Source organism: Vespula vulgaris, chromosome 10 (genome assembly GCF_905475345.1).
Source record: "Vespula vulgaris chromosome 10, iyVesVulg1.1, whole genome shotgun sequence".
Classification (NCBI taxonomy): Eukaryota; Metazoa; Arthropoda; class Insecta; order Hymenoptera; family Vespidae; genus Vespula; species Vespula vulgaris.
This window is the reverse complement of record NC_066595.1, coordinates 3,895,368-3,912,833: the sequence shown is the minus strand read 5'-3', so window position 1 is coordinate 3,912,833 and position 17,466 is coordinate 3,895,368. Positions and strand designations below refer to the sequence as shown.

At 30.5% G+C, this 17,466-nt stretch overlaps 1 long non-coding RNA gene across 1 annotated transcript in view; it reads right to left on the bottom strand.

The window, feature by feature from the left end:
* Window positions 1-17,436, bottom strand: part of LOC127066908 (uncharacterized) — a 59,096-nt gene extending 41,660 nt beyond the window's left edge. The window contains exons 1-3 of the long non-coding RNA XR_007782520.1: window positions 15,884-17,436; window positions 15,366-15,488; window positions 9,461-9,625 (exon numbers count right to left, since the gene is read on the bottom strand). This is a non-coding gene — a long non-coding RNA (uncharacterized LOC127066908). The remainder of the gene's footprint in view (window positions 1-9,460; window positions 9,626-15,365; window positions 15,489-15,883) is intronic.
* Between the last annotated feature and the right edge of the window lie 30 nt (window positions 17,437-17,466).

The following is a 17,466-nucleotide window of genomic DNA, read 5'->3' as shown; positions in this document are numbered from 1 at the left end:
TTATGTAAATATAAATTTGGCCGAACGATTTTGTTCTCTTCAGTCTTCTGATCTGTAAAATTTGTATTAGATGTTTGATCAATTTTTTAAGATCTTGATCGAGCCTATTATTATACCTTGTAGCGAATTTTTATATCTTTAGTTCTTGAATATATTTAACTTCTAAATTTTTATAAAGAGTCTCATCCCTTATATATATATATATATATATATATATATATATATATAAGGGTTTATTTTGAAATGACTATGTAATATTAAAATTTTTGTACAATTCTAAAATTGAATATCACATTATGCATATCGGAATAAATGCAGCTTTGTACAGTAATATCGCACTTCGTTTTTAAAATGAGCGAATATTTGTAAAAATTCAATAGAAACTTGTCATTTTTAGATCCAATTATTTTTTCTTTTCATTTTTATATGACTTTTCCATGAAAATTCTTTCCTAAATTCTAATAGTTAATTATTGCATACTAATATATTATATGTTACATGTATTAATTTTTAGATAAATATTTGTTAATAAGTACTTTCTTTTTTTTTTTAAAGTACAAGGAACAAGAAAGAAAATTTGTAAGAATAAAAATGCTCGATCGACGTTGAAAAACAGGCACGTAGTAATGACTAAAGTTTGTCGTCTCGTTCCTAGAATCAAGTAATACCTATGTAGCTGAGTCACGTGGAGTAAAGGCGGATCGAACTTGGAATTACAGCAAAATTCTGTTTCTAAGAGAAAATCTAGTAGATGATGTGAACCAAGTTCGACTCGTTGTATGTATGTATATGTAATTCAAGCCGAGACACGAATCTTTACCGTTGTTTCATTATCATATCTTATATACTATCTACATACATACATATATTATACCAATTAAATTAAATTCTTCTTATCTTATAATAAAACGTTTAGATTATTATAATATATATATTATTATAATTATTATTACTATTACTATCGTCGTTTACGTCGAAATGATTATTTTCTAATTAAATAAAACGCTTTATTTAATCGAACATTCGATAAATATATATGTAGTATCTTATGTAACGCGACGTTTAATCGATAAAATTCATTTCAATCGGATATTCAAAAGATCAAAATTAAAAGATATTCCAGATGACGCATTTAAAATTGTAATTGAATCAACATTTCATTTCAGGCTTATATGTTTGTATATAGTCGTTGTATTAAATCAAGAGAAAAAAACAAAGAGACAAAGAGAAAAAGAAAGAAAGAGAGAGAGCTTAGAGAAAACCTCGTACGAACGTGTTCTAACATATAAAAACATGTTAGACATGTAAGAACATGTAAGAACGTATAAGACTTGTATAAACAAAACAAGGAGGGTCATACGATTGCCTTTGAGTCAATGAAACTACTCCCTATTATCTCATTCGAGCTCCGTACTCCGCAACGTCAACATCTCTCTGTAAGATCGTCTCACCGAAATCGCTTCTCCTCTCTCGAATTTTCAACGTTAATTAATATTATATTAATTTCTATCTTATATAGGTATCACACAGCACACATATATATATACAGATATATATATATATATATAGTTTCTTAACAACATTCAACTTAATAATTTATATTTAATTATTCGACTTTAGTATTTATCGTATATGTAAATCTAGATTTTTACATATGTATAGAGCTGCAAATATGCATCGCACATATCACGGATACATATATACATATATGAAAGCATAAGATCATCGTATACATCTACTACGTATACATATTTAATTTTCATATTTATTAATTACATATATTAGGTATAATTTATCATATTCAACGAATTTATGGAGCTCGACATACCAGACAATTATACTTTCTACTCCTCTTCGTATAAAATTCATATATCAAAATTAATTTATTTTTCGAACGACTTTTTCAAGCATATTTCAATACGAGAAACTAGGGAATGCGAATGATATGATATTTAATATACCATTATTTTTGTATTATTATTATCATTTTATATATAGACCGTATTATTTAACAAATTTTATTCGAATTTACAGGAAAATCATCTTCGTAATCAAACGTTATATAGCGGATATAAGGATGAAGTAATTGCTATTACGCTAAAGACATAATAAAATCAAATTTCATCGTTGGCTTATATACGTTATATTATATAACGTAAGCTTATTGTTAGGATGTTATGATAGCGTGCGTAAAAAAAAAAAACAAGAGCAAGAGAGAAAGCGAAGGACGATAATACGTTTACCCTTACTAAGGTCATCGACTATCTTATTCAAGCGTAATGTTTAACAATGTATACAGCTTTCCAAAACATTTTCGAACTCGATTCTTTTCATTTCCTTTCTCTCTATCTTTTTCTCTTAAATATTCTATATTCTTTTTAAATTTATAGAAGAATTTCCATACGCACCAGCAATCGATATTGCCTACGCTATTATTGATCTATTTTGCATAATACAACGTACACAGACACTACCGAGCTAATGGCCAACGTTCGTTGCATTAGAAAATTCGAGCTTTCAACGTTATTATTAAGTCGTAAAGAATAATTAAAAATCGATATAGATATACACGTACACACGTCACGCTAGTTTTAATCGTACATTTTTATTTAATCGATATACGGTTCAAGATACTTTTGATCGTTTTATTTGTAACAATTAATTGAAATGTTAATGCGTTTTTTTTTCTTTTCCTTTAATCTCGTTTTAATTTATTTTTATATTCATTTCGTTTTTCTCTTTCTTTTTTTTTTATCCATCGAAGAAACTAAATAATCCGTTTTTATAAATATTTTATTAGTTGTACCAATTATGATTTAAATGTTACTGCTTTTCTTAATCCGCTTTTTAATTTTTGTGTTATATGTTAAATTAAAAGAGATGTTATACAATCTCTTTACTTTTTATTTTTATTTGAGTATAATTATTTTTAAGATAATTAATATACTTGTCTTTAGATGTATATTAATTTAAAAATAATTTTTAAGCAATCTATTTACCATTAATATTCATCGTTGGTTTAGCTTAAATTTATTTTGATATAAATTGAAGATATTTTTCAATTATACATTTTAAATGATTTCTTTTAATTAAACACGCAATTCAATAGCAAACTATTTTATTAATAATATAGTTTGTAATAAAATACTTGATTGACCAATAAATCATATTGGCATATTTTCGATATTCTATATCCAAACAATCGACAATAATTGTTAGGAAAAATTTCGTTATTACTAATCAACTCGTCATTCGTTATTTTTTACTTTATAATTGCTATTCGTTTAATTTGTTGTACAAATCATAAACCTCACAATTTACGAATAGTGATAAGTAACCAATCGATATTAATTGCGATGAAATTATATTTGATATGATGTAAGGCAAATATTATCGAGCTAATAATTACGTTTAAATTCAACAAAAATTTTTTCAATTCTAATTATCAAAAAATAGAATATATATATATCGATGACAATAAAAAATAAAATAAACTTATTTACTTATTACAACATTAAATTAGAAAACTTAACGATAAAGGAAATAAATTTAATTAGAATTCGATAAAATTAGAAATAGCATAAGAGTCACGTTATAATTATCGTAAGATCAGAAGCTACTAGAAAAGACTTTCTCAAGCATTCTAATCCTCTTTGATGGTCGAGGAAGTAGAAGGTATAGCTACGATGGCCGTGCAAATACAAACAGAAATGTCCTTACGTTGTGTAAGCCGTAGAAACGAGCACGTATTTGTTATCCTAAAATTAGGCTGGTGCTGTGGCCAAATGTAAACAGGCGACTGTGATGGCATCGCATATGGAATCACGTTGGTGTATCTGTCTGATCGTCTGTTTGATGTCAGTAAACGTATATACATATGTATACAGATACGTAAATACATATACGAGAATATAGATCTATATTATATATAACTGTTTATATACATATGCATATATACGGATATATTTATATCAATATATACATACATATGTATACAAATATATTTATGATATATATATATGAAATATATATATATCAGTGTGTATACACATATAGGATTAAATAGGAATTTCCGTGGAAACGCATGCGGAAAAGCTACCGCACGTTCAAGCTTAAGACGCGAATGCATACATCAAGCTTCAAGAAAATCCGTGCAAACGAGCTAGTCATAATTCAAAAACAAACAAAGGCAATGGAGATTATTCGCGATAACCATTAACGTATACGAGGCATTGGTAGTAAACGATAAAAAGTCTAATTAAAAAAGTTCATGCGACGTAAGCTACCAAGGACGATTTCTCGTTCCTTTCCTCTTTCTTTTTCTCTCTCTCTCTTTTTCTTTTCTTATCATTCTTTTTTCTTCTCTTTCCTCAGTTTGCTTTATTTCTCTTTCTAGAAGAATACCTACTGTTATTAACGTTAATGAGCTTTCATGATCTTTTCTTCCTTACGGAAATAATGTAAAGAGAACTCCGTAAGGTCTATTAACGAACCTCACGCACATATATATACACGTACGCGTACACACACACACACACACAGAGATACTTATACATACGTAATACTTTAGTCAAACGATCTTTCGACATGCAAAAATGTTCTCGGATAGTTTTCTCAGTTAAAAATACACTGTTGAAAAAGAACATCGAAAAAATTTTCGTAATCGTATTTAATCGAATAATACGAAAATAGATATTTTTTTTTCCTTCTTCTCATCCTTTTTTTCTTTTCTTTTTTTTTTGTTTAAAACCTTTAATCACGAAAAAGAATTAATAATACTCCTTGGAAAAGTTTTTAATCTAACGAAACAGATTGACACTTTAAGAGATTATTTTCTGTTAGCTAGCTTCATTAAAATCCTAAAACTGGGCTCATCCGATATGTAATACCTCATTTACATGGAAAGGAGCAACGCAGCCTTGATTTTGATATAGAGTAGTTATATAAGTTACAAGGTATATTGTATACATCGACGGAGTTTTCATGCCTCACCAGATTAACAACACAAGAAGAAAAACGATATCATGACGGAGACTCTATAATCACGAAACATTATTCTTATTATCTCTCCCACCTGCGGGGAACGCAAATTAAGCCGTAGAGCTTTTCTGAAATATCCCTCTTCCTTCTTTCTCTCTCTCTCTCTCTCTCTCTCTCTCTCTCTCTCTCTCTCTCTCTCTCTCTCTCTCTCTCTCTCTCTCTCTCTCTCTCTCTGGGAGATATACAGGGTATTTCACTGATAATAAGATTTTTAAGAAATGTTTAGTAAGTCTCAAAAAAATTATATCATAACGTTAACAAAAAATGAAAAAAAAATGTATTAACGAAACTCTCACGATGATTTTACTCAACTCTTACACTTTTTTCTTTTCTTTTTCTCTTTCTTTCTTTCTTTTCTTTTTCTTTCTTTCTTTCTTTTTTTTTTTCTTATTTTCTTTACTTTATGTGCAATATCCAAGGTACGTAAGAGTCTCGCGTATCTTGTGCAAACAAAGAGGGTTTTGCGTGCATTTCAACAATTGCGTTTTCTTAACCACTCCGAGTTGCATGTGTCTCGCGTGCGCATGTGTACGTGTATATGAGACGGAAAGAGAAAAAGTAATAAAGAGAGAAAGAAAGATACATTTGTCCGATAAAAATTTCTCACTGTTTCAACGATATCAAGCATGCTTTCACAACGCTGTACTTATTTCCGAACGATTAAAACACGCTGATAATATTTCTGTTTTAATTGAAATGCCTGAGGATAAACGATACATCGAGATTTTATTTGAATTTTCGTCTGAGTTTAACAGCAAAAAAAAAAGGAAAAAATATATATATATGTACATATGTATAAAAAAAAATGTGTGATCTCTCTCGAAGATACTTTGATCATTTGTTAATCGATTTATGGATGAGATTTTTTTGTACTTTGAATTTTTTTTTATTTTTATTTTCGATTTTTTTTTCTCTTTTTTTTTTTGTTACGTATTTTGTAACATACGCGATAGCGTACAATTGATTCGAAAATTCACGATTCTTATCGAACGAACGCATACCACTTTAAATGAAACTAGAAATGTTTTTCTCTCTTCTCTTTTCCTCTCTCTCTCTCTCTCTCTCTCTCTCTCTCTCTTTCAATGATATAAAAGAAAATAAAAAAATTGTACGAGTTAAACGATTCGTCGGATCGTTTACAAAAAGAAAAAAAACAAAAAAGAAACAAAAAAGAAGAAGGGAAAAGAACGAAATACGTGACATTCCCTAAAAAAAAGATAGAGAAAAAAAAGCATCACTATTAACCAATCGTCAAGTTTTTCACTCAATGTTCCAACCGAAAAACTCTCACTTGACAATGCATCCCGTGATGGTATTCAAAGGTTCAATTTTTCAGTATATCAAATATCTCCAATAATTTGACAATAGACTTTTAACGTGTACTTTTCAACTTGTTGAAAACTGTTTCCTTTGAGAATGAAAGAAAAAATTAGTAATGGAAAGTAAAAAAGAAAGAAAGAAGGATAAAGAGAGAAAGAGAGAGAGAGAGAGAAAAAAAAGGAGAAGAAATTTAAAAAAAAAAAAAGAAAAAGAAGAAAAAGGAGAAAGCGTTTGAAAATATTTTCACAGAAATTCAACGAAGAAATAGAGATTTGCGAATTTGAAAATTGAAGAGACCCGAAAAAAACCCTTAGTCCGTCTCTATCTTGAAATAATTTCAACGTAGTAGAATGATTGGATGCAGTTAGTCGAAGATGCGACTTTGCAGGTAAAACTGAAAAGGAAGCGAACGTATATGTTCTATAGCGTACATATATATATATATATATATATATATATATATATATACATACATAGATACATATATACATACGTACGTACATACATACATACGTATGAAGCAAAAGCATAGAAGGACGCCGTGCCAAAGTGAGTTCGTGTGTAAACCCAAGGGACTCTGAAAGAGGCACTCAAAGTGTCCAAGACCCTCTAATGCGTCGTGACAGCAAGAAATAAGGTTGGCCTGGCACATTAGTCACGCTCTGACAATCGATTTTATATACAGACCGACGACGATCGAGAACGCGATTAAGGTGATCCATCAGACATAGCCGTGATTCGTTTCGTCGTCTTCGTCGTCTACGTAAAGCAATGAAAGCCAACTTTGCCTTCGTCTTTACGTCAAACGACAGATTTTTCTACGTCGATGAATCTTCGACTTTTTCTTTATATTTCTTCTTTTTTTTTCTTTTCGTTCTTTCTTTCTTTCTTTCTCTATTCCTTCTTATTTCTCTGTATTTTTTATTTTTTAACAGTAGGTAAAGTGCAATCGTCGTGCCGACTTATTAAATGGATATAATAGTATCTCCATCTTTGAAGAAGAACTTGTACGTTTTCTACGGAAAAATTTCCGACCGTTCGTTTTACCTCCTATGAGATTCCGAAGAATGATAAAATGGAGAGGGAGAAAGAAGAAAAAAGATTCTTTTCGTATCTCGTTCGTCGTTCACGTAGACGTTATAGTAGCGCACAACGAGGATACTTTAAAACTCTCTTCTTTTCTTCGATCGATGAAAATCTGTCGAAGGAATATAGAAAGAAATGAAATTATTTCCTATCTCGACGTTCCATCTTCGAGCAAATATGTACATATGTATGCACGTAGATATGTATGTACATACCCATGAAGCATAGGGGCGAATTTAACTTTCAAGAGATTCAAGGAGTTCGAATTTTTTATTTTTTTTTTTATTTTTTTTTATTTTTTTTACATATACCCCCATTAAAATAAATCAATCACGTACAATATATATTCTCTCGTTTCAATCGTACACGATGATGCCAAAATTCGAGCACGGTCGTTAAAGATATAGAAATAAAAATGATATCAACGGCCGTTAGAAATATCACAAACGAAGGATTTATTACACATAGATATAAGAAAAAATTTATATCGCCGTGTAGCGAAGAGGCACTGTTTGGACACTCTATGAAGCCCCGTACCAACTCTCTCCAACCATTTGCGTGTAAATCCACATCCGTGAGTACTACGTACTACATACACGCGTATAATGTAAGTACGTAGGAATGATAAAGACAAAATGGAAAGAAAAGAAACCTCCATGGAGTTTTCAATGTTGAAGCGTATTGCTAATGTGCCGAGAGAGAACGAAGAGCACGGATAAAATAATTTAAAAAAGATACAAAAGTGGCATGCGCCTATGGATAGGTATCTACTGGCCGGTAAATATGAATGGCTTTAATATTCCGTAAGCACGATGGCACCACTTTTTAAAGTTCATGCATATCCCAAACGTGAGTGGGAAATATTACGGAGCCATGTGAAGCTCTGGAATAAAATGAAGGAGGAGGAGAAAGAGGAAGAGGAAGAGGAAGAAGAGACAAGACAAAAAAGAATAGAAAAAGTATGTGTAATACGAGTTGAAAAAAGAAAGAAAGATGGAGGAGTAAAAAAGAAAGAAAGAATGAGAGAGAGAGAAAGGTATGCATTTGAAAAGAACCCTCGTCCTTTCTTTTCGATACGCCTGATTCTCGTTGCACGTCATTACCAATAGTAATTGACAAGACGATTCGCGAAGGTTCAATTTCATCGAGTAGAATCGGTACATCAATTCGAACGAGAGAGAGAGAGAGAGAGAGAGAGAGAGAGAGAGAGAGAGAGAGAGAGAGAGAGAGAGAGAGGGAGAGAGACATAATTCGAATCATTTTGAAAATACCAGCAGTTGGAAATCACATGGATATCTATCTTTAGAGGTGAAAAAAAAGAAGAGAAAAGGAAAAAAAAAAAAGAAGAAAAAAAATGGCTCGTTAAAGAGCAGACCATCAATTTTCACCGTGGAATTTTACAGAGAGATGAAAAAAATCGTTGCAATTACTGTATTTCATACGGGTCTATATTCATTTTTATATACGTCTATGGTCATTCACAAATGTATCGGAGATTACCAAAGAGAAAAAAAGAGATTGAAATGGAGAGAGATAAATAGAGAGATAGATAGAGAAAGAGAAAGAGAAAGAGAGAGACAAAGAGAGAGAGAGATCGAGAACGAAAAGAAATACAAGGGAAATGGTAAATTAAATGAATTATCCACTTTTAAATTCTGTGTCTGACTAAAGCTTTAAAAAGGTAGCATGAAAAAGTATCCACTAGACAAGAACCCCCATGCATTCTCATTTGCGCCTCTATGCAAATCCGTTTCACTATTATGCACTATCTCTCGCTATATCTTTATCTCTATCTCTGTCTCTCTATCACTCCCTCTATTTCCCCTCATCTACTTATTTATTTCTCTCTTTCTTTCTCATCTCTCTATCTTTATCTATCTCTCTCTCTCTCTCTCTCTCTCTCTCTCTCTCTCTCTCTCTCTCTCTCCTCTCTTTCTCTTTCTTTCTCATTAAAACACTCTTTACACGCATACCAATCGACGGATGCAGCAACAATTTCAATCAAGTTACTTACCTATAACAAGGACAAAATTAAATTCGATAATTAGATGAGGTTGGAGTTCACAAGGGTAACGAGGTTCAGTGAATAGAAGGAAAGTTATGCGTTGTCCTCTTTTCTTTTTTTCATTATACCCTTCCTGTCCTTCGTCAAAGTACCGTCTATTTCGTCTACTTCATCCTAAAATAAAGAATTTTGTCTATTATTATTATTGTTATTGTTGTTGTTGTTGTTGTTATTATTATTTCTTTTTATGGGGAAGGAATAAAAAAAATAGAGAAAAGAAAAGAAATAAATCAAATACAAATATTCGTTTGGATCTTCCATTTGAATCTTCTATGGTCCGACCATTAATATTATCCTCGGCAAATGAATTCGCGGAGACAAATGAAATAAAAGCAATTAAAAGGCGTCGAATTTTCGTAAAACTCCTGTATTCTCGTACGTATTTGCATGCATAAATGTAGTAGTATATATATATATACGTACATATACACATATATACATACATATTATACATACGTGCATAGATACGTACGGACGTACCTACGCATGAGTTTCGACACGAACGAAAGCGTTGCTACGCGACAAATCAAATTGTTCGACGTGCATGGAGCACGACCGCTATCCATACATTACTTTTTAATATCGCGTGAATGATGACCATCGAGAATCGACGTATGTAAAGGTGAAACATGTGCGAATTGAACGAGCAAACGAGCCGTATATCGTGTAATATCGTGGACGATGCTATATATACATATATATGTGCGTACGTACGTACGTATGTATGTATGTATGTATGTATGTATGTATGTATGTATGTATATATATATCTATGTATGTATGATATATGTATGTATGCATACATGCATGCATGTATGTATGTATGTATGTATATATGTATGTATGTATGTATGTATGTATATATGTATATATGTATATATGTATAATGTACATATGTATGTTACGTCCTCTTTTATCGATGGAGAAGTGAGGGTTGAAATTTCAAAACTAATAACTCAAAATCGTCGAAGGATAGAAAAAGAAATCTGAAATACAATGTGGAACGTAAAATCATTAAAATGAATTTTCCATTTAAATAAAACTAATCGTCGGAAACGGGCGACACTTTCTCTCTTCACTTGATTGACATTTCATTAGATATTCACAGAAAAAAAGAAATATCTTTTCGTAATATAAGAATCTCGTATGTTTTATTACTTTTGTTATCATTCTCTTTTTTCTTGTCGGCAATTATATATGTCAAGATATATACATATGTATGCTTGGTGAAAAGTTATTGCGTCTTTAACTTATTTAACAATTTCAAAGTACAACAAATTGTAGAAAGCTAAATGAAATATAGAAATGGAAAAGCTTGTTGACTTAAATGATACATTTTTAAATAATAGAAGGTGAAAATAGAGACCAGATATAATCAGACATAATTCGAAGAAAAATAATTCGAAGAAAAAATTAGATCGAATGCAAAGGATCAATTTAAAAAAAAAAAAAAAAAGAACACTTGAGACATAGTAAATTAAAATATTTTCTTGATAATGAATGATAATATCGAACGTCTCAGGATACACCAAATGTTTTTTAACAATAAATTAAAAACAAACGATATACTTCAAGGAAGGATAATTAATCGAGATGCATTAGCTAGAAGCATATTACCATCAAAATAAGAGTTAGTCCGAAGTATTTACACGCGAGCAAACACACATTATTTAAAGATACGATTTGGAAATTTTTTACCCACAAACTGAAATAAAAAGGAGAAGTCAAAGATCCATTACTCATACGTCTCAAAGCATCGCTTTCAATTTAGGAGTTGATAAATTTTCTCCCTAAGGTATTTGTACAAAAACAAAAAGAAAAGAAAAAAAGAAAATGATAAAAAGTTTAATACATATGTATATAGGTGTACATCTATATAGATATTACGTGAAATGACCACTTTCATAAACAATAATAGATTATAACACACGATAATAGTTTCTATTATAATGAAAGAAAACAATAATAATGATAATAATAATAATAATAATAATAATAATAATAATAATAATAATAATAATAATAATAATAATAAAATAAAAAACAAAAATCCATGAAATTTGTATTTGGTGGCAGAACGAACGATTTATTCGTTTAATAAATCGACCGATTATCGCACGTTAGCCGAGCAAGCTAGTTGGCAAGGATCGAAGAGTAAAATAGGGGGTGGATGGGTGGTTGGTGATAGAGGGGAAGTAGAAATACCAACGACGATTAGCCGAACGGTTCAGTTTGCTCGCTAGCGAGGACGGAACGCTTTTTCATTTAATTAAAACCACCCTTCTCTCTCATTCTCCCTCTCTCTCGTCCTCCCTCTTTCTCTCTCTCTCTCTCTCTCTCTCTCTCACTCTCTCTCTCTTTCTCACTCTCTTTCTCACTTGCATGCTGTGGAAAAACGCTGATATACGTATAACCTACGTATTTATATATTTAATAGTAGCCGTGACCGTTCCTGTGCCTTAATTTAAACTAATTTACATTTCACATGTTCGCACCCCGTGGGTGCCCGATGAGGAAGGCTACCGCACGCGAGTAAGAATATGAGAGAAAGAGAGAAAGAGAGAGAGAAAGACAGAGAAACTAGTAGTAGATGCTCTGGCTTAGCGGCACCATTTATCTTGGTTGAATTTAATTTCACCTCGCCTGGAGAGTAAAGTGCCACTTATTCTTACGAACGCCACCAACGGTCGAGTACCTTCCACGAAACGTGGCTTGCGTTTCAGCCCTGTTGTCGCACGCGTTCCTTCGTTCCTTTCGTTCTTTTGTACATATACTCCTTTAAACCTGCACCACCTACCCCTCCCCCCTCCCACTTTTCCGCTCTTTCCCCTTATCCGCCACCTCCCTCCTCCTAAACGCGTGTTATGTTTTGCGACTTCTAAAACTGACTAAAACCAGGATCCTTTCCAACTTCGTTTTAAACACACACATTGTCTCCTTTCTTCCTTCGTTATATCTAATAGATAAAAATGTTTTTAAGCGATGTTACTTTTTAGAAAAATAATTATCGATTGATTACTTTTAACTTAAAAATTATACAATAAATAAAATTGAAATTATGCACATTCTATGGGAGGAGAAAAACAAGAGAAAGGAAAATTGTGTTTTAGTATTAATAAATATTATGTTTCAATCATTGATTCGTTCGGTTCGTTATTATTAATATTTCATTATATTTAAGAACATATGATTCTTTTAAATTCACGAATATTAATATAATATGAAATAAAGGAGGAAGAGATACAGAACAGCTATTAATGAAAATATACATTTCTCATAACGTATCATGCAATAATAACTTCGAAATGTTATTTAATTATCATTTTAATCGAGACAAACTTTCGAATTCTTGGTTACAATTCGAGGTTACGGATTCTCATTAAAAACTTTCCTGAAATAATTTGCATAAATAAATAACTCTCATACTTCCGAGAGAATGAGAATCATGCCAGAAGAACAGTCCTACGATTCAATTAAATTTATATCTCGTTTCCCATTGTTTATATAATACTACTAAACTTTTTAGAAAAAAAACATTCCTCGATACCTCGTTGTTACCAATGCTTTACAATATTAATGAAAAAAAAAAACTACTTACGATTATTCATAATATTTAAAAATTATTATATTATATTAATTTTCGTTTAGAATTTACTCAGATTATTCAAACTCTATGTAACAAGCACTTCTATTTATTTGATTAATACTTTTATTTATTAACAGAAAGTGCTTTGTGAAACCAATGCTCAGTATACATGAATATTTCGATCAGTATAAATAACTGAATGTCAAGATTGGACAAAAATTGTGTATATCACGTATTGATAATTTATCATTATAAATATTGACAATATTTATTGAAAATATTATATTTAAAATATTTATTTAAAATATTAAAAAATACTGAATTCGATAAATACTAGCCCTCCTTAATAAAATTCACCTAATTCGAGTCTAACGTAATCACTGGAGAACGAATGGAGAAATTAGATAGGAGAAAAATGTGGACAGAAAAAAAAAGAAAGAAAAAAAAAAGAAAAGAAAGTAAACTATTAACCAGATATAAGTTTTGGTCGAAATCGAGAGAATATTATAACAAAAGTACTGTGATTCGTGCAGCCGTCACCGGCAGCTGCTTTACATAGCTACCTTGCTAGCTCCATTACCTATTTTATTTTCCCACAAAACTGCCCCATTTTCCTAACTACCATGCCAACTTCGCCACATACCCCTCCTCCTCCTACTCCTCTTCTACCACCCCCTTCAACCCTTCTTCTCTGACTATACCCGCGTACAATCTCCGCAATTCGCCACATTTCGCTGTTTATAGTTTATATCAGTGGGGGTCAGGTTTTATGGAGTGCTCCACCCTCCCAACTAAAACGTTTGTCGTTTACAAATTTGAAATCGTGTAATGGACGGAACCATAAACATTTTCCATGTCTCAACCATTTCATTTTTACTATGACATATCGAGAGAGAGAAACAGAGAGAGAGAGAGAGAGAGAGATTTTAATTTCTTAAATAAATAAATAATAATAGTAAAATAACAGGAATTGTACTGCAAAAAAGTTACGACACATTTATTTGAACGTTCGTATATCTATTATATATTTCCGAACATTACTCATGTATATTTAAATCAACCATTGACACACTTATGATAAGAAGGAATTAATACATGGCGGAAATAAATTTGATATTTTACGCTAATATTCGTCCATGCGATAGGGAAAGAAAAAGAGAATGAAAAGAGACAAAAAATGAGAGAGAAAGAAATAAAAGAATATTTAGAAATCGATGTTTATTTCAACGCTATATGAATTTTTATATTTTATCAAAAAATATGGTTTCTGGAAAGGGATATTGTTTTCTTAGAGCAGAAGAGTAATAACGAAAATAAATAAATAAATAAATAAATAAATAAATAAATAAATAATATAACATAAAAGAGACATGAAAAAAATATATGGATAACTACGATTATCATAAATATATAATTAAATTTTTCCTGTAAAATAAATACGGACAAGTCATGTAAAAAAATATTATTTACTGATAAAAACGTAATCATTATTTTTATTTTTTAGTCAATTAGTAGTAGTAATTTAGTTCGGTCATATTATTTTAATTTTTAGTTAAATATAATCATTATTTAGTTTTTCCTCTTTTTCTTTTTTTCTATAAAAAGAAAAGAAGGTCAAAAAAATATATGAGCGAATATTTAACGAGAACGTTTGAGAAGGACAGTAGTTATAAGAAAAATGTTATCTATCATACCAGTAATAATACACTAAATGAAGTGTAAAATTATCGAAAAATTAAGTTAATTTCCATTAATTTCCATGTTATTAGTGAAAATGATAGCATAAAGATCAATGAAATATTTTCACGAGCAAAATATGTCCGATAGAATCGTTGGAGTGGTTAGAAAAAAAGGAAAAAGAAAAAGAAAAGAAAAAGAAGAGCAATACTTTGTAACTCGTTCCTTTTCTTTTTTTTTCTTTTTTTATTTTTATTTTTTACTTTCCTTTATCTTCTTTTTATGTATGTACACATATAATAGGAAGGTCACACGTGCAAGAAACGATAAGCTAGGAACAACGTACGTGAGGCACCTGCGGTTAGGGGATTCGATCTACCGATTTCAATAATAGCATAAAATTTACATCTCTGCTTGGGAAAGCATGAAAAATGAATTACACGAATTCGAACAGAATTTTCGAGTAAAAGTTGTATGCAATGAGGTTATATACGAATCAGTGCGCGAGAATATACCTGTTCACTCGGCCATGCAATACAGGTTATTTTTTATCGCATTTTTCAAAATTTCGTTACAATCACAAAAACTTACCAACTTTTCTACTGTCCGCCCATGTCATGAAATTCGAAGCGATTCGTTTCAACTTCGAACATAGCGACGAATCCTAAGAATTTTAACGATTTAACGGCACTATTGCTGCTACTATTGCTGCTGCTACAAAAAAAAAAAGAATAACGAACATCGTTTGTATCGAAATAAAAAATGACAACATATTCCGACAGATGTCGTTAAAAATACGTTTAACATATATTACGTACGAAATTTAAAATTATTCGAAATCAATATCGAAAATTAAATAAACATTGTGTTATCATCTGACATTAAAAAGTCGAATTTTTATCAAATATTATTATTATTATTATTATTATTATTATTATTATTATATCATTTTTTTACGAAATGATAAAAGACACATATCTATATGACGGAAATTTTTCCACCGATGTACACACTCCCATGTGTACCTATACACGGATGCACAAAAGTTGTCCGCCATCAAGAGACATATCGCTTTCTGGAAATTGAATATGTCACTTTCAAATCTTTACCTTTATCTTTTATCCTTCTTCATTTTGTCTGCAACGATATCTTCTTGACGATTTTGGCCCTCCTAGCGAGAGAAAGACGGAAAGAGAGAAAGAGAGAACGAGAGAGAGAGAGAGAGAGAGAAAAGGAAAGAGAAAATTGCATCTCGGAGAATAGCTGCAGAGGAATATGTCTTTCCTCGGTATGAATATTCCCGATGCACACAGACTTTGATCGTTATGAAAATGCAACTCAACGTGTCAACGAAAACGTTCGCCATCCGGAAAATTTATTCCCATTTGAATCCAAATCTTTCTTCGTTTTTGTAAAATCGATTAAAGGAATTTCTTTTTCTATAACTCGAAAAAAATCGACGATTTCATATTGCAAATTATATATTATATTATTATATAGTTGAATAATATCTTCTGAAGAAAGTATATGTTAGGTTAAGCGAGGATAATTAGTTCGAATTTTAACAATTTTGAAAAAGAAGAAGAAAAATATATCGAATAAAGTACCTGATTAATATGGTCTAATTGTTTCATTTATAAAACACAGAATTAAGATTTCCTTTTAATTTTTATCTTTTATTGTAATCATAAATCAACCACGATTAAATCATAAAATGCAACTGCATCTTTAATGTATGTTAATTTCGCTAGATGGCGCCGAGTTTAATGCCCCGCCAATTTTAAAAGTAATATTCTATAAATATTCGACAATATATATAGATAAATATATAATGGCAATTATGAAAATTTGACAAAAAATAATGTAAACAGAAACTTAACATTCTCTAATCGACGATAAATTGCAACAATAGAAACTTCACTAAATATTTTCTTTTCAATAAAAAAGATTCAATTATTTTCAAATAAAATCATTACATGTATTTTTTAATAATAATGTAAAAAAAAACCATTCTAAATTTACTGAAGTATAATTCTACACACACACGCGCGCGATATATACAGCATGTCTCATTTATTTCGAAAAATTGAAATACCTCGTGAGAGACTGAACCTAACAAAAAAAATTTTTTACAAATTCGTTTCGTACGAAAGGGCATATTATTTGATGCCAATTTTTTTTCAGGTCGAACGACGAGGGAAATTTCAAAGCCAAATTCATTTCTTTTTAATTGAACTATATACGATAGTCCAATGATATTTGTCGAGAATTCAACGTGTGATACAAGATCATTTATTATTATAAAATTTTATAAATTATATTACAATTTGTGACTCCCTAAGAATTATACCCTTATATCACTGGTTGTCGGCTATTAAACTAAATGCTACGAACCTCTTATCTCCTTTTATACTTCTCAAATTATGTAGTTAAACGAAGTTTATTTCGTAAGAAAGAAAAATATCTTGTTAATTCACTAGATATTCCAAATTTTCAAAATAAACAGGCACGCTGTCTCTATTATACGTAAGTGCTTGTCGATAATCTATATTTTTTTTTTGAGCCATATAAATAAAATTATATCTAATCATACTTTTTTCCGGATGTTAAGATAAGATTATACTGTTATTATGATTAGTACGAACTGTATTATATATATTCGAGTAGTATATTATTATAGATCTATGTATTT